We start from the raw sequence: 25,454 nt of genomic DNA on the forward strand, positions 1-25,454 counted from the left end.
TTGCAAACTGGGCACTGATAAGAGAATGTGTTATACGAGGATCATACAACACGGTGGCGATGGTTTTGTGAATGACTAGTGTTCCAAAAATCACTGCATTATCATATGGAATGGTTCCTGTCACTGCATAACTTATCTTTCCTGTGATCTCTTTTCGTTGTCTATTCTTTGTTGATGCATGGGTTTGAGGGTGTTGTCTTTTCTTTTGGACCTTATTGATCTCCACATCCTTCTTAGGACAACCATTAACAAGATGGCCGATATCACCACATCCAAAGCAAGCACGAATTGATAAGTTACATGGTGGAGTTGTCTTTACGTTGTTGGTAGAAGTTTCTGTGCATTTTTGTTCACATTCCATGTCTGGAGACTGAGGTTGCTTTATCTCGGGGGTGTCCGATAGTGAACTCTTCTCATGACAGTTACGGAAGTAATGACCTTCACGTCCACATTGATAGCAAGCTTTTCTTGAAGTTATTTCTTGACTCTTTCCATGTTTCCCTTTTTGTTTCTTGGATCTGATGCGACGACGAGGCTGAAACTGTGTGCAAGTAATAGTCCATCCATCAATGTAACACTCATGTATTTCTTCTTGGGGCTGGGCATCCTTGTGATGTTTCCTTTTTGGAATACTTTGCAATTCATCAACTGACAATGCGTTAGGTATGAGAGACTCTGCTATTACTTGTTCTTGGAGAGACATTTGTCTTTTAATGCCAGAAAACAAAATCCGGTTCTTCTGTTTTGTAGTTTCACTTTCGTTTGTAGTGATCTGGCGACAAGGAATTCCATAGTACTCACAACAACAACATTTTCCAAGATCACTTGTCTGTTGGTTTGGTTGTTCATCCTTTTGTGTCTTGAAGGTCTGTTCATCAGTTGTTTCATTTATAGTGCTGTTTTGACTTGCCAACACACCGCATTCTTTGCATTTAGTGACATCACTTGTAGTTGACATTCCAAGGACTGACATCTGTATGGGTATGGAAGAATGGGAGGGACGAAAGGGTTGAGTAAAGACAGATTATAGAGAGCAGAGAAAACCCATCTATCTAAGGTTTTACCTAGCTAACTGATGCCATTGTGGACAAAAGTCACACAATACACCAACAATCATTTCAAATAAGCAAATCAAACATGAACACAAAGGACAATAAATTCAAACATACCAGCACAACACAATCCAATTCTACTCATTCAACCAAAACAAAAGGTGAGACAAGGTTTGGAATAAGAAAGATATTATAAAGTCAAGGAATCATATTGGAAATATCAAGGAGTTAGACAAGACATATTTGTTCATGGACAAGAGTGAAATAAGATAACCATGAACTATTAAAGTGAGGATAAATGATACAACCAAGGATATGAAGTGAGTTAGGGAGAAAGTATTATCTAGGAGAGAATAGAGAGGCAAAAGTTTAATATATCAAGGTAGATATTGCACAAGGGTGGCAATAATGGAAAGAAAACAAAAGTTTAAGGAGTCAAGGGTTATATAGCAGTATTAGGGATTAAAAAACCACTTATAATATAATATCGCAATTACCGATCTAGTCGAAAATCTTAATACTATAGAACAATCCTATCAACCTAACCAAGAAGAATGGTAATAGATCCAAGAGATCTATAACGAAAACTTCTTGCGGGGCGGAGATAAGACAGAGAATGGGGCATCTTCAATAGCTTTTAAAGGATTTCTTCAGGTAGACTTCACTTCGAGTTCCACAATCCTAACTTGATCATCTTGTAGTGCTTCTGAGTAGAGTCTTCTGATAGACCAAAATCAGACTAGTAGAGTTGAAAATAAAAGAGACGAGTTTTGATATAAAGTAAGTTTTTATTGAGACAAATAAGTCAAGTTTTGAACGACTGATTGGGCTTTCCATTTCTAACTAATCTAGCGACCTACGGTCACATTGCTTTGATACCACTTTGATCACACCCGTTTCTAAAGGGCAGAGCCGGGTGCATAGCATATGTGTGCCAGGATCTATTTCCACACATATGTTGACGTCACAAGTGTAATATATCAAAAGAACAATGCATAAAAGCGTAAATAGTGATTATATTAACATATTACACTTTGAACAGACATAATGTCTTAACCTTTATCCATCAAAGTACAGCGAAACAAGGACATCCATCCACAGGAAGATGACCGGGGGTATCACTAGACTAGCATCCATGGAGTTCAGCATCATATCTTCATCTGCAAACTTCTGATCAAAATTAAGCAAGGGTGAGCTCACTTATGGTCGGGGCTCAGCAAGTGGGGGAAAAACTAATGCAGGTTTAACAAGGTGAGGCTAAGGTTGAGCAGTAAGCATTTTAGTTGGTCAACATTTTATTAACAACACCTGTCTTACTAATAAGTGTGAATCCCAAGTATTCCCATTAAACAAAGGTACAAGAGTATATCAAAAACACTTAAGTGAAACCACTTAAGCAAACCATTGGCAGATCATCGGATCTCGATTTATTTCCATCTTCAAGTTCAATTATCATGTGAGGAGTCCAGGCTGCTCATAACCGTGAGCACGGCTGATATATCAGTTTTACACTCTGCAGAGGTGGCGTATCTTTACCCATGAGTCGCGATTCCCTTCTAGCCCGGGTTAGCTAGACCCGTATTCACTTCCGAGGTGAATGGCCAGGGTCTCACTACGAGGCTTCTCCCTAGAGTCCTCATTACGCAAATGCTGGAAATGGTCAAACTGCATAAGGCACACCTACCGTAACCAACTTATAGTCCAGACTACAGGGTAAAGCTTTGGGAACTATGCCCATATCCAATCTGCCTGAGCCGGAACTATAAGAGCTTGCCAGATGCCCCCGTTCCTGTCGACCACGACCAGCACCCAACATAAGACTTCCCTAGTTATTTAGCCAAGACCAGAGCCATGATAGTCCTCATGGTAGCACTGTTTTCCCGGGGGGTCACTCCATGTTCCAATTAATATGCAATAATCTTGTTTAACCATCGGGTTAACAACAATAAAGTAAACTTACCATTTGGAACATCAGTATCATAAATAGGAGTGACTGCATAAATTTAAAGTTGTAGCAATAGCATAGCTACTAAGGTAAAGTATAATTCCCAAGTTTGATCAAGGAATAAGGTTGGAAAGGTTATCTAAATAGGTAACCCGTCAAATTATGCATATATTCGTTGAAAAATAAACTTTATTAAATGTATTATTTGGGATCAAACAGAGTATGCAGAGGGAGAAGTCCACTTGTCTTGCTTATTGAAAACTTGAGGTTCTTCCACGGATAGGAATAGATATTGATTCTTAACTACTAGATCAACCACTGAATATCACACAAACAAAAAAGAAGAACAAACACCACTCAATAACATACAACATTCACCATACGTAAAGCTAAAAGAGAGCCTAACGAAAAGAGCGTTCGCTTATCAAAAACGTCGTAAGTAATGGTTATATTAAGAGGGTATTCTTTTCAAAAATGTGTGATCTATACTTTATAAAACAAGACATGAGCTTAAAAATATCTTAATTAAACTATACAAATATTAGGTTCACTAATTTAATATTTTATAAAACGTCATACGCGATACGTCTAAGATAAAGGATTTATAAGACGATAAAACATGTTATAACGATATTAAACATTTTTAACCTTTTAGAATAGATATAAGTTATATATCTAGGGTTAATGGTCTACTAATCACGTTATTAATTTTAGAAGCATTATGGAGCATATAATTCATTGTTAAACCTATCACTTATGATAAATTAAGATATAAGTCTAAATAGGTTTTATGTGAAAAGGTCATTATTATTATTAAACACCTATTTATGGAAAGTTATGGTATATGCCTTAAATGAACTTTTATGTAAAAGACAATGAACAAACAACTATCTTTTAATTTCATTTAGAAAACACATAGCCTATATTATTATATTCGAAGTCAAAATATAAAGTAACATTTTAAGTTATAAAAGAAATTAAACTCTTATTATTTTATTTTACCCTTTAGGAAAAACTAAATGATTTATATAACATGGACTAAATATGATAAAATAATTAATCAAGCCCATATAACTAGTTATGAACAAGTTGACAATAGGTGTGACTAATAAATTATGATAAAGGATAATTAATCTACTAATTATCTTTAATTCTATTGTAGGAACAAATGATCTAGATAATTAAAATGAATACTATATTTATTGGTATTAACTATCATTTAAGTTATGACGGTGTGAGCACTTAATTAAGCCATTATATCATTATTAAAAAAGTTATATGACATATTACTATTTAGTACGGCTATACTTAAACATTTATAACAAACCTTATTAAATTAAAACATGATCTATTAAAAAGGGTCGTTTTACAGTTAGAAACAAATTCTCTAATTCCTTAGTAAGAAACCTATATTTACCAATATAACTATCAATTTCTTTGTTAGAAAAGTATAAGCGCCTAGTTAAGTCATTTTAACATTATTATAAATTCTACTCTTTCGATTTCTCATTTCTTTTCTAAATAGAATTTATATATATATCTAAAAATTGTTTATTTATAATTCTTCTAACATTAATATACTAGAATTAATTGTAAATTACTAAATGAGACTTTTAATAACCTATTCATGGTTATTATGACATAAATAAATGTCTTACTAATTCTAAGTACTTAAGTGCCATACTTATGAATATATTTATCATGACTAGTGAAATCTATATTTTTATTTTACCGGAAATACGTGGCTTAGTACCTATTTCAATTTATCCCTAAAATTATACTTATATCCATACTAATCAACTATCTCTCTACACACTAAAGCGAAATCAAATCCGTAAACGTATTCTAGTATGAAAATCACCGCGGTACTGACTAGTGACTGTGTTCATTTTTAGAATTATAAAATCATACACATATTTAAAATATTATCGCGAGTTTCGATTTTGGCTACACGTATACATCACATCTCTAAAAATCATACGCGAATCGCCAAATCGCATCATCATAATATTACAACGATAATTCATAAATTCGTAAATTAATTCAACACATGATTTAGACAATAAATTAATGGGTTGAGGTTGTCTTCAACCTTGGGTGAATGGACAACGGCGAACGGGCTCGAGCGCGCGACTAGGCGAAGAGTTGGATGGGGTTCGGGCACGTCTCCGGCGAGTTCCACGGGAAGTCCGAGCACGGCGGGGCAGTGGATGGTCCAGCCGGGGTGCTGCGTCGACAGTGGTCGATGAGCGCCAAATTTACAAAAGTCAGGGACCAAAACAGAAATCGATCATCTTCTACCTCCGGTTTTTGGTTTCCACGGCAAAGGAGACAACGGGCTAGAGACTGGGTCGGCTTCACTACGGCGGACAGCGTTCTGGGCAGTGATTCGTCGAAGGGGACGCCAGTGACTTGTGTTCACCTTCGCCGGTGACGGGGGAGGAGCAGGGACCTCTAGTCACGGCGAGCGGCGTGATGGCGGGAACACATACGCAAACAAGCGAGCAGCAAAGTGGAGCGTGTGAGAGCGAGCTTGGGGATGGAGAAGGAGGAGGGAGAAGAAAGGAGTTCGGCTGCCCTTTTATAGAGGATGGGAGAGAGATGCAGGGTCGGCCGGGGTGCTTCATGGCCAATAATGGCGTCGGCATCAATGGAGAGAGGAGTAATGGCGCCAATAACTCGGAGAAACGCTCGGTTGACGCTCCATTACACAGGTGAGGAACGGACGCGCGGCACTTGGGGTCGCTTGGTCTTCTGTTGTTGCTCGATGGCTCGGCTTCATGGCAGCGAGGCACAGGGGCGCGGGGTCGGGTGCACGGCGTCGCACTGGTTCCTGGCGGCGCGGTCAGCATCGGATCCTGCAGGACTCGACCGCGGTCGGCGTCGGGCTTGGCTTGAGCGCGCGGCTGGAACTTCGTGGCGCGGCGGCTTCGGAGTCGGGGCACACGCGCGGTCGCTCAACGGCGTCGGCCGGTCGGGCTCGGGGCGGCTGGCGTCCATGCGGCTCGGCGGGCTGGGCGCATCGGAGAGAGGAGCGAGGGGGAGGAGAGAGAAGGAGGCAGGTGGGAGAGAGAGGAAACGGCTCCTTGCGGCGCGCTGGCGTGCGAGAGCAGAGGGATAGAGAGAGAAAGAGAAGAAGAGGGGGAGAGAGTCCCTGGCGGCGGCTGGGAACAGGAGAGGAGTGGCGGCCGGCTAGGTCAGGGGGCGCGGCTGATGGGCCCTAGTGGGCCGGCTAGGGTTAGATTAGGTTTGATTTTCTTTTTTTTTCTTTTCTAATTTCGAAATACCTATTCAAATAATCATAAAATTCATAATAATCAAACCAAAATTATTTATAAATAAAATATTAATTCTTAGATTAATATTTATTATATTATTTATGTGATTTTTAATTTAAGAAGAAATGATATTCAATAATCAAAATTACTTATGAGCAATCAAAAATCATTCCGAATGAAATAAATAACAAACACTTCAATGGAAAATTTATTATCATAAATACCATTATTAACTAAATGTATTATTTTTATTTAATGATTTTCATAGTGTCACACCATGCTCAACAGACAAGTCCCTTTTAGGACCCTTCTTGAGCAAAGTATCAACCATTTTAGGATTAAGTGAATCCCATATTCTTGGATCAAATATATCATACTGAAAAGAAGTATTAATATCATCGACAATATTAGCATCTAGAGTTTCATCCAGGCCTGTTGCAGGAGCCTCGACACCTTCATCTATTTCTGCAGCATTACCTTCATTAGTCTCTCTCACAACATATCTATCAGACTGAAAAGACTATTAGACTGAAAAGAAGTATTACCTTCATCTACTGCATTGGGAGCATCCACAACCTGTATTGGGTCAGGGTCATCACCATGATCGTCGTCGATATTAACACCATTAGTTTATCTCACAAACAAATCTATCAAGAGCTCCCTTTTGAGATTGAGCTGCTGCTTCTAATCTCCGTTTCTTTTTATGTTTTTCAGCACCAGAATCATACTTTCTATTTCGTTAATACATGATCCTAATCCCTATGGTACAAACCAAAAAATATTTAGTTGGATACATAATCCTAATCCCTATGGTACGAAGTAGATTGTTCAATACTCAATAGAGACGAACCTGTTCGCTTGTATTTTGTTCAGGTCTTCAAAACTTAGGAGGTCCTCGCGACGTTCCTGAATCCTGATCCCGTCGTCAGTGGCGGCGCTCTAGCCTCTGGTGTTCGGCTGTTCACGCGGTGCCCTCTGGTGTTGGCAATTGGCATACGATGCATCTGGATTCTGGCCTATGGGCATCCCGCATCTGGCGGACTGGCCGAGCGGCACTTGCAGCTGCCAACTGGTTGGGCCTTCTCGTGTAAGGCTGTAAGCAAAGTAGCAGAATTAGCTAATGGCCATGGGTTTTAAGTATTTGGATTTTGGAGGCCCTGTTAACTTTGGGGGCCCTGTGCCATTGCCCAGATGGCACTTGGCCATCGATGGGCCTGCTGCAGAGTGTAAAACTGGTATACTAGTCGTGCTCGCGGTCATGAGCAGCTCTGGACTCTCACATGATTAAACCATGGAATTAAATTCAATTTGTCATTTGCATTGCTTGAGATTATTTATTAATGTTGTTATATTCTTATTATGGTTTGGAATTTACTTACATTTTGTAATTGCTAATAAAATTTGACCAACTTATTAAAAGCAGTGCTCGGCTTTGGTGAGTTTATGCACATTTGTCGGGGACCATAATTAGGGGTACCCTCAAGACGCCTAATTCTCAGCTGGTAACCCCCATCAGCATAAAGCTGCAAAGGCCTGATGGGTACGATTAAGTCAGGGATCAGTCCACACGAGTGACTCGATCACGCTTCACCCGAGCCTAGCCTCGGCCAAGGGCAGCCGACCTCGAGAGACTTCCGTCTCGCCCGAGGCCCCCCTTTTTACGGCGGACACATCACCGGCTCGCCCGAGGCCTTGGCTTCGCTCAGAAGCAACCCTGACTAAATCGCCACACCGACTGACCAAGTTGCAGGAGCATTTAACGCAAAGGTGGCCTGACACCTTTATCCTGACACGCGCCCCCCCCGGCAGAGCCGAAGTGACCGCCGTCACTCCACCGCTCCACTGACCAGTCTGACAGAATGACAGCGCCGCCTGCGCCACTCCGACTGCGGTGCCACTCGACAGAGTGAGTCTGACAGGCAGTCAGGCCTTGCCAAAGGCGCCACGGCGAACTCCGCTCCGCCCGACCCCAGGGCTCGGACTCGGGCTAAGACCCGGAAGACGGCGAACTCCGCTCCGCCCGACCCCAGGGCTCGGACTCGGGCTAAGACCCGGAAGACGGCGAACTCCGCTCCGCCCGACCCCAGGGCTCGGACTCGGGCTAAGACCCGGAAGACGGCGAACTCCGCTCCGCCCGACCCCAGGGCTCGAACTCGGGCTAAGACCCGGAAGACGGCGAACTCCGCTCCGCCCGACCCAGGGCTCGGACTCGGGCTAAGACCCGGAAGACGGCGAACTCCGCTCCGCCCGACCCCACGGCTCGGACTCAGGCTAAGACCCGGAAGACGACGAAACTCCGCCTCGCCCGACCCCAGGGCTCGGACTCCGCCCTGGCCTCGGCCGAACAACCTCCGCCTCGCCCGACCCCATGGCTCGGACTCGGCCTCGGTAACAGAAGACAGACTCAACCTCGGCTTCGGAGGAGCCCCCACGTCACCCTGCCTAGGACACAGGCCCGCCACGTCAACAGGAAGCGCCATCATCGTTCTACCCCGAATCGACTCGGGTCACGGAGAACAAGACCGGCGTCCCATCCGGCCAGCTCCGCCGGATGGGCAATGATGGCGCTCCACAAGCTCTGTGACGACGGCGGCCCCCAGCTCTCTTACGGAAGTAGGGCGACGTCAGCAAGGACTCGACCGCTCCAACAGCTGTCCCTCCGCCAGGCTCCGTCGCACCTCCGACAGCCACGACATCACGCCAGCAAGGTGCCAAGACCTCTCCGGCTGCCACATTGGCATGTACCTAGGGCGCTAGCTCTCTCTCCGCTAGACACGTAGCACTCTGCTACACCCCCCATTGTACACCTGGATCCTCTCCTTACGACTATAAAAGGGAGGACCAGGGCCTTCTTAGAGAGGGTGGGCCGCGCGGGACCGAGGACGGGACAGGCGCTCTCTTGGGGCCGCTCGCTTCCCTCACCCGCATGGACGCTTGTAACCCCCCTACTGCAAGCGCACCCGACCTAGGCGCGGGACGAACACGAAGGCCGCGGGACTTCCACCTCTCTCACGCTCGACTCCGGCCACCTCGCCTCTCCCCCCTTCGCGCTCGCCCACGCGCTCGACCCATCTGGGCTGGGGCACGCAGCACACTCACTCGTCGGCTTAGGGACCCCCCTGTCTCGAAACACCGACAGTTGGCGCGCCAGGTAGGGGCCTGCTGCGTGCTGACGAACAGCTCCCCGTCAAGCTCCAGATGGGCAGTCTCCAGCAACCTCTCCGGCCCAGGGCGGTGCTTCGTTTCGGGACTCTTGAGTTCATGTCCTTCGACGGCAGCTACGACATGATACTTCTTCCACCGCCGCGCGACAACGACAATGGCGGCCGACAACCCGCCCGCCGGCGGCGGAATCGACGACATCTTCCCCGTGTGGTGGAAGAGCAACATTCGAGCTCGCTCCGTTCTCTCCCCCGCCAACGGAGGAGGAGGCGGGGCCATCAAGGCCAAGAGGGAGGCTGCGCTTCGTTGGCCGTCGAGCGAATCGACGCCCCCGACGCCCCGATGGAAGGCACACCGGACGTCGACCTCGCGTTCAAGACGAAGGCAAGCGCCGTCCCCCGCGACACGCTGACCCCGAGCAAGAAGACGACGCCGGCGCGCTCGCGGAAAGCCTGCAGGACGTCGCCCTCGTACCTGAGATGACGGTGCAACCAGTCCCCGATGTGACTACGCCGCTCCTCGTCGACCAAAAGGTACCAACTGACTCCCATCTTACGTCATTTCGACTCGGCCTCAGCCCGCCAAACGACCTCGCTTTGGCGGGCGCTCTCATTGAGGCGAGTGCAACCCCACTGGGGTTTCGTATGCGGTCGCCTTGGGACCGACTGACGGACGTCTCGACCTACGGGCCCTCTGGGTCCGAGGAAGATGACGATCCCAGCATCTGTTGGGATTTCTCCGGACTTGGCAACCCCAGTGCCATGCGGGACTTCATGACCGCATGTGACTACTGCCTCTCCGACTGTTCCGACGGAAGCCGCAGCCTTGGCGACGAGAGCTGCGGCCCAAGCCGCGAATGTTTCCACATCGAGCTAGGGGATCCCTCCGAAGGCAACCATCTCGGCATGCCGGAGGACGGTGATCCTCCTAGGCCGGTGCCTCGCGCCGACATCCCACGGGAGCTAGCTGTGGTCCCCGCTCCGGCGGGGGGTTACGACCCACAACTCGAGCAAGTCCGCGAGGCGCAGGCCAGGCTCGACGAGGGAACAGGAGCGCTTGAGCCGATCCGTCGGGACGTCGGGCAGGTATGGGCGGGCCAACCCCTGGCCGGAGAAATACGTCACCTGCCCCAAGGTCTCCAGCACCGCGTCGCCAATGATGCCAGGGTCAGGCCGCCGCCCGCATCCAGCGGGGTTGGTCAGAACCTGGCAGCCGCAGCGATGCTCCTCCGCGCGATGCCGGAGCCATCAACCACCGAGGGTCGGCGAATCCAGGGAGAGCTCAAGAATCTCCTGGAAGGCGCTGCGGCCCGACGGGCCGAGAGCACTGCCTCCCGAAGGCAGGGATATCCCTCGGAACCTCATGCCGCGACTTCCCGATTCATGTGGGAAGCCTCGGTCTACACCGGGCGCACGCGCAACACCGCGCCTGTGGCCCCGGGCCACCTCGGCAACGAGCACCACCGACGTGACCGTCGGGCTCACCTCGACGAAAGGGTGCGCCGAGGCTACCACCCCAGGCGTGGGGGGCGCTACGACAGCGGGGAGGATCGGAGTCCCTCGCCCGAACCACCCGGTCCGCAGGCCTTCAGTCGGGCCATCCGACGGGCGCCATTCCCGACCCGGTTCCGACCCCCGACTACTATCACGAAGTACTCGGGGGAAACGAGACCGGAACTGTGGCTCGCGGACTACCGCCTTGCTTGCCAACTGGGTGGGACGGACGACGACAACCTCATCATCCGTAACCTCCCCCTGTTCCTCTCCGACACTGCTCGCGCCTGGTTGGAGCACCTGCCTCCGGGGCAGATCTCCAACTGGGACGACTTGGTCCACGCCTTCGCTGGCAATTTCCAGGGCACATACGTGTGCCCCGGGAATTCCTGGGACCTTCGAAGCTGCCGGCAACAGCCGGGGGAGTCACTCCGGGACTACATCCGGCGATTCTCGAAGCAGCGCACCGAGCTGCCCAACATCACCGACTCGGATGTCATCGGCGCGTTCCTCGCCGGCACCACTTGCCGCGACCTGGTGAGCAAGCTGGGTCGCAAGACCCCCACCAGGGCGAGCGAGCTGATGGACATCGCCACCAAGTTCGCCTCTGGCCAGGAGGCGGTCGAGGCTATCTTCCGAAAGGACAAGCAGCCCCAGGGCCGCCCATCGGAAGAGGCTCCCGAGGCGTCTGCTCCGCGCGGCGCCAAGAAGAAAGGCAAGAAGAAGTCGCGATCGAAACGCGACGCCGCTGACGTGGACCTTGTCGCCGCCGCCGAGTACAAGAACCCTCGGAAGCCCCCCGGAGGTGCAAACCTCTTCGACAAGATGCTCAAGGAGCCGTGCCCCTACCATCAGGGGCCCGTCAAGCACACCCTCGAGGAGTGCGTTATGCTTCGGCGTCACTTCCACAGGGCCGGGCCACCCGCCGAGGGTGGCAGGGCCCGCGATGACGACAAGAACGAAGATCACCAAGCAGGAGAGTTCCCCGAGGTCCGCGACTGCTTCATGATCTATGGAGGGCATGCGGCGAATGCCTCGGCTCGGCATCGCAAGCAAGAGCGCCGGGAGGTCTGCTCGGTGAAGGTGGCGGCGCCAGTCTATCTAGACTAGTCCGACAAGCCCATTACCTTCGACCAGGCCGACCACCCCGACCATGTGCCGAGCCCGGGGAAATACCCGCTCGTCGTCGACCCCGTTGTCGGCAATGTCAGGCTCACCAAGGTCCTGATGGATGGGGGCAGCTGCCTCAACATCATCTACGCCGAGACCCTCAAGCTCCTGCGTGTCGATCTGTCCTCCGTCCGAGCAGGCGCTGCGCCCTTCCACGGGATCATCCCTGGGAAGCGCGTCCAGCCCCTCTGGCGACTCGACCTCCCCGTCTGCTTCGGGACGCCCTCCAACTTCCGAAGGGAGACCCTGACGTTCGAGGTGGTCGGGTTCCGAGGAACCTACCACGCCGTACTAGGGAGGCCATGCTACGCGAAGTTCATGGCCGTCCCCAACTACACCTACCTGAAGCTCAAGATGCCGGGCCCCAACGGGGTCATCACCGTCGGCCCCACGTACAAACACGCGTTCGAATGCGACGTGGAGTGCGTGGAGTACGCCGAGGCCCTCGCCGAGTCCGAGGCCCTCATTGCCGACCTGGAGAACCTCTCCAAGGAGGTGCCAGACGTGAAGCGCCATGCCGGCAACTTCGAGCCAGCAGAGACGGTTAAGGCCGTCCCTCTTGACCCCAGTGGCGACACCACCAAGCAGATCCGGATCGGTTCCGGGCTCGACCCCAAATAGGAAGCAGTGCTCGTCGACTTTCTCCGCGCAAACGCCGACGTCTTTGCGCGGAGTCCCTCGGACATGCCCGGCATACCGAGGGATGTCGCCAAACACTCGCTGGATATCCGGGCCGGAGCCCGATCCGTCAGACAGCCTCTACGCCTCGGTCATCAAGGAAGGGTCGGCCTCGCCTTGGCAGAGCCCGACCCTCCCTCGGGGGCTAAAAAGGGGGAACCCCTCTGCGTCAGGATCGGGCATACTTCTCTGTATCAAAAATTTTCAATCAAAAAAGGGGCCTCTTGCGTTCTCCCGGCTGCGTTCTCCCGGCTATGTCAGAAGCAGGGTCTCGAGGAGCGAACGCGGGTACATGTAAATGGCAAGGCCGACTGAGCCGAGGAGCTCCTGTGCCTCCGGGTTAGGGATACCTCACTCATCACCTGCCACGAAGAATGGCCCGACTCGAGAAGCCACCCTATTATTGACAAGCCAGGACGAACATGCAGATGGAAAGAAAGGAGAGTACGACTCCATGCAAGAAAGACAAAGTGTTCAGGCCTCAGCAGCCGCGGTGAGACGCACATCCAACAAGAAACTGTTCAAACAAGAATTAGGCGCCGCCTTGGGAAGGAGCCGCGCCCTCAGCTCCATCCCCGCCGTCGGTGGGGTCCATCTCGGCCTCCGGTGACGTCGCAGGGGGAAGGATCTCCGCCTCAAAGGTGGTCGCCAGCACCGCGCTCGGACCCGCGGCGACCGCGTCGAGCCGTTGGACCTCCGCTAGGGCAGCATCGTCTTTGTCAGGAAGGCAGTACCCCTCACTAACCCGCTCCAGGTCCACAACGTAGTGGGAAGCAAGCACGGCGAAGGCCCGCCTGACGCCGTGGTGTAGCGCTTCGCGGACTCTGCCGTGCGCGTGATCACCCAAGGCTCGAAGGCGGCTCTGAGGGGAGCTTCCTGAAGGGACGTCGCCGGAGCCGAGGACACGATAAAAGTCCGAGACGGCCTCGGACATGGCCGCAAGGTCCGCATCCCTCTGCTCGGCAGCTCCGGCAAGCGCCTCAGCAAGCGCCTTGGCGGACTCGTCAAGGGCGGACTCAAGCTCTGCAAGCAACCAGGAGAAATACCTCAAGCACAAGCAAAGGAAACGGACAAGAAAAAGAACCAGGGAGGATCAAGACGTACCTCCGGCTCGGGCACGATGCTCCGAGGCCGCGACCTGGGCCGCGGCTAAGTCAGCCGCAAGGGTCTCGGCACGGCTTTCGGCCTCGGCAGCCCAGCCCTGAGATCGGTCCCGTTCCTCGACAACCTGGGCGAGCTCCGATCGCTGCCGCTGCGCCTCCGCACGCGCTGCTGCCGCCTCGGCTCTCAGGTCGGCGCAGAGCAGCTGGAGGTCCGCCACCTTGGCATCCTGCTGAGAAAGGCGCGCGGTAGCCCCGGCGAGCGAGGACCTCAGGGATCGCAACGAGCCCCAGACATCAACCTCGCGGCGGATGAACGACGACTTGGCGGCGCTCCGGTCCGACAGATCCTAGGGAAAGGAAACAGGGCGTCACGACGAGTGTCTCGCCCACAGATGGAAAAAAGGTATGCCCGAAACCACTACCTGGAGGATTTTGGGGACGTCTCTGCAGAAAACCTCCAGCGACGACCGGAGCGACCCCACCGTCGCCTCTGCGCACTCGCGGAGCTCACCCCAGGACTGGTCCTCCTGCTCATCATCGAGAATGAAGACGGGGTCCGAGGCCTCGCGGGTCTGGAATCGGAGCAACGGGCGCCGGGCCTCGGGGCTCCGCCGCACAGCGATGAGGCTGTCGCCCGGCTGGACGGATTGCGCGTCCACGCCCACCTCTTCTGAGGTCTTGGGCGCCGACGCATCAGCCATCCCGGCGCTGGCGGCAACTGGACGCCCTTCGACAGGGACGGCGGCAACCTCGGCGGTGGCAGGCGCCGGCATGACTGGCACGACAGGCGAACTCAGGGCCGCGTGGGCGTCAGCCGCCTCCTCAACCACGATAGTCGCCTCGGCTGAAGAGCCAGCCTCGGGAGCCCGCTCCTCAGAGATTGGCGACGCCCAAGCCCCCGGTGGTGAAGTACCCCGCGAAAGGGTCGGTGGAATGGCGCTGGCCACACAGTTCGGCGCCGTCTTGAGGGCCTTCCGGGGTGCCAGGTCGGTCTGGCCATGACTTCGCTTGCTGGATATAAAAAAAAGAGAGGAGGAAAGAAAGATCACGACCGAGACATATGAATGGGAAGCCAAGACGAAGACATTCCGAGATACTCACCCACTTCGGGCCATGATCCACCGCGCCTGGGGGGAGCCTTCTTGGATCCCGGCTCCCGAAACAGCCGCCGAGGTCCGCTTCGCCGGCACCTTCGGCACCACCCTTGCTTGGGGCGCCCGGGAAGCGGATTCCCCGGGCACGGCCGCGACGACTTGAGGGTCACCCCCATGCGCCACCGACACGAGCGGCGGCCCCTGGGGAACAGACGCCTTGGCCTGGACCACCGGAGCTGCCTCAGCTCCTCCGGTTGAGGGGTCAGGTGACCTCTCGGTTCGCCCCCGTGCCTCGGGTCGGGAGCCCGACGCCCCGACTTCGGGGGCTGACGGAGTCGGCCCGCTCGGGGGCTGGCTCGACGGCTCCTGGCCACACCCCAAGCTGGGGCTGAGGCCGAGACGGGCGGCCATGTCATCCCCTTCATCATCATCATCGTCATCATCGTCGTCGGGCGTCTCCGGCGACGGCTCCCTCGGGAGTCTGTCCCTCTCCTGCTGGCGACGGCGCTTCTCCAAGGCGTCCCGAGCCCGCCTCCGCTCGCGGGCCCGGGCCTTCTCCGCGTCCTTCTTTTTCTTCTTCTCCTCCGCGGCGACCCGCCGTGCTGCACGGTCCACCGCGTCCTCCGGGACCCGTGGCTGGGAGGGTTTGTGCCACCCCACATCCTAAAAGGAGGGGAGAAAGGAACCCGATCATAAGGACCCAGAGCGACCCGATATACGAAGAAGGAAGGAGCGAACACTCACCAAAGTCACGCACCCCTGGTCGGGGCGCATCCGAAGCTGGGAGTATGCGTGGGGGTCCGGCTTCCCCATCGCAGCCGACACCCGCCATTGGAGGGCGTTGAAGGGGAGAGGATCAGGGGACATTCGTGAGCCCTCCCAGTCAGCTTCCGGGGTCATCTCCCAGAGCGGCAGCCGCCGCTCCGCCAATGGAAGCACCCTCCGACGGTGGATAGCGGCGATCACTCCCGCAGCGGTAAGTCCCCCCTCCCGCAACTCCTTCAGGGCCTGGAGAAGGGGTTCGAGATTCTTCTGCCTCTCGTGCGGGGTCCCGTGGCGCCAGGCGTCGGTGGCAGCCGTAACTACTCGCTGGGAAAACGGTGGGAGCAACTCACCGTCATTCCGGAGGTAGAACCACCGGCGCTGCCACCCCTTGTTCGAAGACGCAAGAATGGCAGGAATGTACTGCAACGCCCGCGACTGCCTCAACAAGAGAATGCAGCCGCCGGCCCGCACCGCTGCACGGATCCTCCTCTCCCCCGTCGACAAGGCGAAAGGCTCGGCGAGGAAGAGATGAGTCCACAAATCCCAATGAGGAGCGATCCCCAAGTACCCTTCGCATATCGCTACAAAGATAGCGGCCTGCGAGATGGAGTTGGGGGAGAGGTTGTGCAACTCCACCCCGTAGTGGAATAGGATGGCCCGCATAAAGCGGCCCGTCGGCACACCAAATCCCCGCTCATGGAAGGAGACGAAGCTCACGACATACCCCGGCAGTGGGGACGGAGCGGCTCCGCCCACGGGAGGAATCCACTCTGGCCGCTGCTTGTCGGTGAGGGGGCGGAGCAAACCTTCGCCGACCAGCTCCTCCAGATCACTCGCCGTCACCGTGGAGAAGGGCCACGGATCGCGCGGGGGGATTATGGTCACTCGATCCGCCATCACCAAAATGGAGAAGATGGCGGCGCGGGGGGCAGGGAGAGCGGTTTCTCTCTTCTCCGACTAAAGTTTCCCGGGTTGCGAAAACCTAAAGGGAAAAGAAGGGAGCAGAGCGAAGAACCGTCACCGGACCCCCTCTCAAGTATATGAAGGCCAGGGCGAAACCGTTTCCAGCACACCGCCTGGACCGGACGCGGGATTCAAAAAGCGCGAAGCGGTACAGCCGTTCCTCAAACGGCTCGCGCACGCGTAACAGCCACCCCGCCAACCACTCGCCCCGTCGCATTAACTCCGCGGCGGGACACGCGGCGCCTCTAGCGGGAGAAGCGCGCGACGCTTCGCCCTCGCCGTAATAACCGCGTCAAATAGAGGTACGCCACGTCGTTCGATTTCGTATCCCTTTCCTTTTTTCTCTTTCTCTATCTCTTGCAACATGGACCGGGAAAGGGGGATACCCCGAAAAGGATCCTTCTCCGCGAAAGAACCAGGCTCCGAGCCCCCCCCTACTGATCAGGGGTTCGAAGACTAGCCCTCCGAAGGGTTCAATAGTCGCCTCAGATCGCGTGGGCCCGACACCCACTACTGGTCAGGGGTTCGAAGGCCAGCCCCCCGAAGGGTTCCATGGCCGCCTCAGGCTACTCGGGCTCCGCGCCCATTACTGATCAGGGGTTCGAAGGCTGGCCCCCGAAGGGTTCACAGTCGCCTTAGACACCGAGCGAGGGATGACCAGGGGTACGTTCGATACATAACCGAGGCTCGGGCTGTGCTCCCGAGGTACCCTAGGACATTTCCGAGACCAGCGGGAACGATCTTGTAACGGAATCCCATCGGAGGGAGGCATCGAGCCCTCGGACCCCGTCGCCAGGGGACCGGGTCCGGCAAATCACCCGCAGGTACTTTTGGGCGTGCCTCTGGGCCCCTAGCCGACCCCCAACGAACGGGGCACGAACGTCCACTCGGATTACCCGCTTGCAGCTCACCGGAGACACCATGTTCGGTGCCCATCGAGGGTAACATGGCGCACTCCCCCCCTCCTCCTTGCGGAAAGGCGACGTAGGGGCGTATGTAAAAAGTCGAGTCTGTCCCTGATCGTCCTCTCGCCCTGAGCAGAGGCTCGGGGGCTGCTCTCGCAAAAACCGGCTCCGGCCAAACCGTTGACAGCGTCAACATACCAGCCCGAGAGCTTGGGCCCCGACCGTGCACCCGGGCTACGGCCAGTTCGCATGAGGGAACGACCAGACCAGCCGAAGCATTACGAAAGGTATTAAGACCTCGAAGGAGTGTAACCACTCCTCCGAGGCCTCGGGGGCTACACCCGGCGGGTGCGCTCGCGCGCACCCACCGGAACAAAATGCAACCGAGAAAGGCTGGTCCCCTTGCAAAAAAGTGCGACGAAAGCCTCCAAGCGAGTGCTAACACTCCCTTCGAGGCTCGGGGGCTACTGTCGGGGACCATAATTAGGGGTACCCTCAAGACGCCTAATTCTCAGCTGGTAACCCCCATCAGCATAAACCTGCAAAGGCCTGATGGGTACGATTAAGTCAGGGATCAGTCCACACGAGTGACTCGATCACGCTTCACCCGAGCCTAGCCTCGGCCAAGGGCAGCCGACCTCGAGAGACTTCCGTCTCGCCCGAGGCCCCCCTTTTTACGGCGGACACATCACCGGCTCGCCCGAGGCCTTGGCTTCGCTCAGAAGCAACCCTGACTAAATCGCCACACCGACTGACCAAGTTGCAGGAGCATTTAACGCAAAGGTGGCATGACACCTTTATCCTGACACGCGCCCCCCCGGCAGAGCCGAAGTGACCGCCGTCACTCCACCGCTCCACTGACCAGTCTGACAGAAAGACAGCGCCGCCTGCGCCACTCCGACTGCGGTGCCACTCGACAGAGTGAGTCTGACAGGCAGTCAGGCCTTGCCAAAGGCGCCACGGCGAACTCCGCTCCGCCCGACCCCAGGGCTCGGACTCGGGCTAAGACCCGGAAGACGGCGAACTCCGCTCCGCCCGACCCCAGGGCTCGGACTCGGGCTAAGACCCGGAAGACAGCGAACTCCGCTCCGCCCGACCCCAGGGCTCGGACTCGGGCTAAGACCCGGAAGACGGCGAACTCCGCTCCGCCCGACCCCAGGGCTCGGACTCGGGCTAAGACCCGGAAGACGGCGAACTCCGCTCCGCCCAACCCCAGGGCTCGGACTCAGGCTAAGACCCGGAAGACGACGAAACTCCGCCTCGCCCGACCCCAGGGCTCGGACTCCGCCCTGGCCTCGGCCGAACAACCTCCGCCTCGCCCGACCCCATGGCTCGGACTCGGCCTTGGCAACAGAAGATAGACTCAACCTCGGCTTCGGAGGAGCCCCCACGTCACCCTGCCTAGGACACAGGCCCGCCACGTCAACAGGAAGCGCCATCATCGTTCTACCCCGAATCGACTCGGGTCACGGAGAACAAGACCGGCGTCCCATCAGGCCAGCTCCGCCGGATGGGCAATGATGGCGCTCCACAAGCTCTGTGACGACGGCGGCCCCCAGCTCTCTTACGGAAGCAGGGCGACGTCAGCAAGGACTCGACCGCTCCAACAGCTGTCCCTCCGCCAGGCTCCGTCGCACCTCCGACAGCCACGACATCACGCCAGCAAGGTGCCAAGACCTCTCCGGCTGCCACATTGGCATGTACCTAGGGCGCTAGCTCTCTCTCCGCTAGACACGTAGCACTCTGCTACACCCCCCATTGTACACCTGGATCCTCTCCTTACGACTATAAAAGGGAGGACCAGGGCCTTCTTAGAGAGGGTGGGCCGCGCGGGACCGAGGACGGGACAGGCGCTCTCTTGGGGCCGCTCGCTTCCCTCACCCGCGTGGACGCTTGTAACCCCCCTACTGCAAGCGCACCCGACCTGGGCGCGGGACGAACACGAAGGCCGCGGGACTTCCACCTCTCTCACGCTCGACTCCGGCCACCTCGCCTCTCCCCCCTTCGCGCTCGCCCACGCGCTCGACCCATCTGGGCTGGGGCACGCAGCACACTCACTCGTCGGCTTAGGGACCCCCCTATCTCGAAACGCCGACAACATTATTCCCCACAACTTGTTGAGCGATGAACATATGTGAGCTCACCCTTCCTGCCTCACAACCTCTCCCACATGAGAAGAACATGTGGCCTAGGAAGAGCCACACAACGAGTAGTTTGACTTGATCTAGGTGGCATCTCCCAGTCGACTTTATGGCGCTAAGGATGGACTTTAATTCGTTTTATATTTATCTTTTTATTTTGCAAGACTTCCACTATGTAATAAATACTTTTTTGATATTGTGACATTTATCTCTATCCACTTTGTTATTATATGTGTTGTCTTCTTTGGTGCATATATGAGATGCACCCGGCTTTATCCCTTAAATTCGGGTGTGACAATGTGTACTCAGCCTTGCTTAAACACAAAACACCAGGTTGTCCACATTGCAATTGCAACCCCTACTCAGGAGAAGATGAAGGCCATGTGGAGGACTTTCAGGAGTTCCAAGACATCGAGGAGCTCTAAACTAGATTAACAGCAAACCCCTAGTCAGATGCCTATGAAGGCCTTATCTTTACTATGTTTCGCTTTAGCACTTTGATTAATGTTTTAGTTAATGACTATGTGGATGTCTCTGACATCATGATGTAATAAAGTAATACTTATTTATGTTATTATTCGAGCATTGTGTAATGATGTCCAGTTATGTAATCGCTATGTACGTGAATTTCTGATCCTGGCACGTACATGGTTCGCATTCGGTTTGCCTTCCAAAATCGGGTGCGACAATGGGCTTCTTTCAGTATAGTTTCTCAAAGATTGTCTATTTCAGGCACCCATATCCTGTTTTTGAACCATATTGTTGCCTGATCATCCTCCATGAAATCTAGACCTTTTCCTTTTTCCATTATTATTTTAATCTCTTGTATAATGGCATCATCCTTCTAACCTTTTTGAATATCTCGCTCCAACGTGGGTTCCACTGTAACTCCCCCTATATGGGTAACTATCCCTAGGTTAAGCCTATCAAATTCCTCTGTCAACTTTTCCGGCGTTGGAGACACAATGGCCATATGTGCTTGGGACTTTCGACTCAAGGCATCTGCCACTAGATTTGCCTTGCTCGGGTGGTAATGCATCTCCAAGTCATAGTCCTTGATGAGTTCCAACCAATAGCGTTGCCTAAGGTTTAGTTTCTTCTCGGTAAATATGTACTTCTGGCTCTTATGGTCTGTATGGATTTGACACTTGGTCCCTAATATATAATGTTTCCAAACCTTGAGAGCATGCACTACGGTGGCCAGTTTTAGGTCATGAGTGGGGTAGTTCATCTCGTATTTCCTCAACTAGAGAGACGCGTAGGCAATGACATGTCCTTCATGCATAATAACACAACCCAATCCTTTTTGCATCACAATATATATCAAATCCTTTTTTGCAGATTTGGCATGAGTAATACTAGGAGTGACGTCAACTTCAACCTCAGCTAATTGAAACCGTCCTGGTAGGCCTGAGTCCACTTAAATTCCTTCCCCTTTTCTAACAGCGAGGTCATCGGTTTTGCTATTTTGGAGAATCCCTCGATAAAGCGCTGGTAATATCCTGCAAGTCCTAAGAAACTCTAGATTTTAGTGACCGATTCAAGTATCTTCCAACCCACTATTTCTTTTACTTTGGCTAGATCTACTACGATTCCTCCTTTGGAGATAATATGCCTAAGGAAAGGTATTTCATCCAAATAGAACTCGCACTTGCTGAACTTGGCATAGAGTTGATTATCTCTCAACTTCTGCAATACTAGCCGAAGATGTTCCTCATGTTCTCCATCATCCTTGGAATAAATCGGAATGTCGTCGATGAATACCACAACAAATTTATCAAGATATTCCATGAACACCTTATTCATCAGATTCATGAAGTAGGTTGGTACATTGGTTAAGCCAAATGGCATAACTGTGAACTCATATAGCCCATATCGGGTAGAGAAAGCCATTTTGGGAATGTCAAAAGGCCTAATCTTCATCTAATGATATCCAGACCTAAGATCAATCTTGGAAAACTCTAGCACCTCTCATTTGGTTGAACAGATCCTCAATATGTGGTAAGGGGAACTTATTTTTGATAGTTACATCATTGAGAGACTAGTAATCCACACACATCCTCTCGGAACCATCTTTCTTTTGAACAAATTGGACAGGCGTTCCCCATGGTGAGGAACAAGGATGAATACACCCGGATTCCTACAACTCTTTCAGCTGCTTCTTCAGTTCTTTTAATTCTTATATGGACATTCCGTAGGATCCCTTTGAGATAGGAGTAGTTCCTAGTAGGATGTCAATAACAAATTCCACATCTCTATCTGGTGGTATTCCGGGTAATTCTTTTGGAAAAACATCTAGGAACTCTCTAACAACTCAGATATGGTTGCCCACAAATTTATCGTCATTCTAGTAGATGGCAAGTTAAGTGGATGGGGTTGGGGTAACTTTGACCTCGAATCTATCACCATCAGGACTAGTAAGCTCTACAGTTCCTCTAGCACAATGTATGACTGTCTTCTATGGTTTTAATCAGTTCATACCAAGGATTAAGTCTATGCTACTCTCTTCTAGCACTACAGACATGACCCAAAATTTTCTCCCCATGATTGTTACTTCGATCTTATGGCTCATATATGTTGTTTCAAAAAGCCCTTCAGGTGTAATGACTATCATGGGTCTATGCATAATAATGAAAGGTAGACTATGTGTATTAACATAACGAGCAGATATGAATAAATGTGAAGCTCTAGAATCAAATAATATGGAAGCTAGCATGGATTTAATGAGGAACGTACCAATGATGATGATAGAACCATCATCATTAGCTTCAACATTGATTTGATTAACCCTGGCAATATTATATTCGTGGTTGCTGGATGGAGTGTGATTCTGCTTGTTAGGATACTGCCTCGACCTGGAGTATTTGCATTTCTCTTAGGACAGACATTGGCATAATGCCCCACTTCACATTTGAAACAAGAATTGCTCAGGGTAGTATTCTGGCTAGGAGGTTTTGCTGGGGTTGCAGGGCGAGGGCGTGGTGTTTGTGGTGTTTGCGAAGTAGGGCGTGGATATGACTGATGTCCACCACGCCAAGGCGAGCTAGGGTTCCTTGTGGTGGAGCATAGCGACGGCGGCTACTACTTCCCGCTTGACCCTCGGTGATAGCTTCCTCTTCATCTCGCCAAGCTAAACATGCTTGTATTCCAGAGCTATTGCCTTGTCCAAAAGTTTCTGGAAGGACGTGAATGAGTGGGACATTAGTTGGTACTGGAGTGGCCCGATCAATCCCTCTAGTGGCCTGATCAATCCCTCTAAAAATAGTTTCTGCTTTTTCTCATCATCTACAACTTCCTCCAGAGCATATCGTGATAGCTAAATGAATTTATCTTTGTATTCTCTTACTAACATGCCTCCCTGCTTGAGGGATAGGAACTTCTTTTTCTTAATCTTCATAAGACCAGCATGAATGTGGTAGTTCCTAAAGTTGGTGGAGAATTCTGCCAAGGATATGGTGTCAACAGCAGCATGTGCTACGTAGTAAGCATCCCACCAATCCGCGGCGGGGCCGATGAGGCGACCCAATGCATATAGTACTTTCTCCCTATTGGTGCATTGGGAAATGTTGGGCATCTTTTCTATGGACTTTAGCCAATCATCAGCTTGTAGTGGGTCGGGGAAGCTAGAAAATGTGGGTAGCTTGTGGCTCATGAACTCACAATGTTTATCTCTAGGTGGTGGTTGGTGTGGTTGTTGTTGAGCTGGGCTTGCATGTTAGCCATGACATTGGACATTGTTGGAACTTGCTCTCCGGTGCAAGTTGATCCAACGGGGGAGTGTAGCAACGCAAATAGGGTTTTTTTCACGAGATGGCAATAGCTTTGTTAATCTAGCCTCTCAAGGGCACTGTGCGGGGGTATTCATAGGTATCTGAGTGCCCAGCGTCCAGTGTTAAGGACGTATGTGCCCCCAGGCGCCTAGGTTATCCCTGGAATATTCCCATAAAGCAGGGTTATAGACCGTAATTACAGGGAGACTTTTACAAAATAGGCCCATAACGTGCAGCGGCCACGCAGGGCCTGTTACAATGGGCCGGATCACACATGGGCCTCCATGCAGGACGAGGTCGCGAGATGAGATGACCTCGTCATAGGTCTTCGTCCGGCGACGTGTCGGACGAAGGGTAAGTCTGTCCGTCGTCTTGTCTCCGTTGATCCAGCGAGGTCGGCGAAAGCATCGAGCGAAGGGTGGTGTCTTCGCCTTCGCCCCAACATTTGCCCTCCGAGGGACCAGTTCGACTGAGTCATCTGGTGCCGAAGACGTCGCTAGATGGTGGAGACGCTGCCCTCGCTCGAAGTGGTCCCGCGGGGGTTCGTTGATTGACGCGGTACTGTTGGATTGCGGGTCTCCCGAAGCGCCGCGCCCTGTGTATAAAAGGGGGTGGGGGGCGACGCGTTTTGAACTTTATCTTTCCGCGCTCTGCGAAAACCCTAACCGCCTTCTCAAATCGCTCGCTGCTCGTCTGCCCTCCTTGCTCTTGCTCGTCAGAGATCTGGCCCGTGTGAAGCAGACCGCCCGCCGCCGCCGACGATACGTAGCGATGTCGTCCTCTTCCTCTTCTGCTGCCGCTACACCGCCGACCGGCGCGTCGTCCGAGGGGACGCTGAGCACTGTGGCGGCGGAGGAGTTGCGCGCCGGTGACACAGTTGAGTTCGGCATGTCGCGGATGTCCTCAGTTCGCGTGCAAGACATGCAACAGCTTGGTTATTTCGGCGGCGGAGTGGCACGTGTCCCGGGGACGGAGGAGGTCCCCGAGCCAGAAGGAGAATTGGTTGTGTTCGAGGCTTTTTTCGCTGCCGGACTTCGTCTGCCCGCACATCGGTTTGTGGGAGAAGTTCTGCGAAGGTTCAATGTCCAGGTCCACCAGTTGACGCCCAATGTCGTGGTGGCTCTGGCGAAATACGTCTGGGCAACGACTTCGTACGGCGGGCAGCCCTCGGTCGAAGTCTTCGCAAAGTATTATTGTCTGCAGTGGCAGAAAAGGAAAATTGGAAATAAGATTGCTCAATTTGGATCTTGCACGTTTACGCCGAAGACGGGCAAGACTTCGATGGAGGTCGTTGAGTTGGTTCCTTGTGCCCGCAATAAATGGGGCAACTGGTGGGAATTTTGGTTTTATGTTGCCGAGGGCACAGTCGAAGACCATCCGGGGCTTCCCGTGGCCGAGATGTGTTCGCATTATTACTCTGCGTACCCGCAGTTTGAAGTAGCGGAGGAGGATGCAGACGAAGGGGCCCGTGGTGCGCGGCCGGCCTAAGTAGCGGGCGCGATCTGGTTGAGGAGTTCGTCGCATATGGGGTGTGGCCCTTGGCGCGTGGCTGGGCGCTGGGCGAAGTATGCCCTCGCCAGATGCCTTCCCGTGGCGGGATGCTGGTGCGGAGTCCCGCCTTCGCACTGGACTTGCATGGCCGAGATCCCGCCGCATTCGTGCGTGAGGCGGAGGATGGGGCAGCGCGGATTGTTGGTCGCTACGTGCCAAAGACGGAGGGCCAGCATAGTTGGGACATACGCGGATCCAATGATCGTTTGAATATAGTCTTCGAGTTGAACCGTCTGCCGTATGGCGGGTATCCCGGGCAGGACGATGTCGACCGCCGCGGGAAAAAACCGGCGGCCGAGACTGAAGACGACCCCGCGCCGGCGGCTGCCCCGTCCACCAAGAAGAGGAAGCTAGGTACTGCGATGGGAGGACTGGGGGTCTCCG

General features: G+C 52.9%; 1 pseudogene; it reads right to left on the bottom strand.

Moving 5' to 3' along the window:
- Positions 1 to 23,323, bottom strand: part of LOC103651994 (zinc finger MYM-type protein 1-like) — a 48,551-nt pseudogene extending 25,228 nt beyond the window's left edge.
- Between the last annotated feature and the right edge of the window lie 2,131 nt (positions 23,324 to 25,454).

The sequence above is a fragment of the Zea mays genome, chromosome 3, assembly GCF_902167145.1.
Source record: "Zea mays cultivar B73 chromosome 3, Zm-B73-REFERENCE-NAM-5.0, whole genome shotgun sequence".
NCBI classification, from domain to species: Eukaryota; Viridiplantae; Streptophyta; class Magnoliopsida; order Poales; family Poaceae; genus Zea; species Zea mays.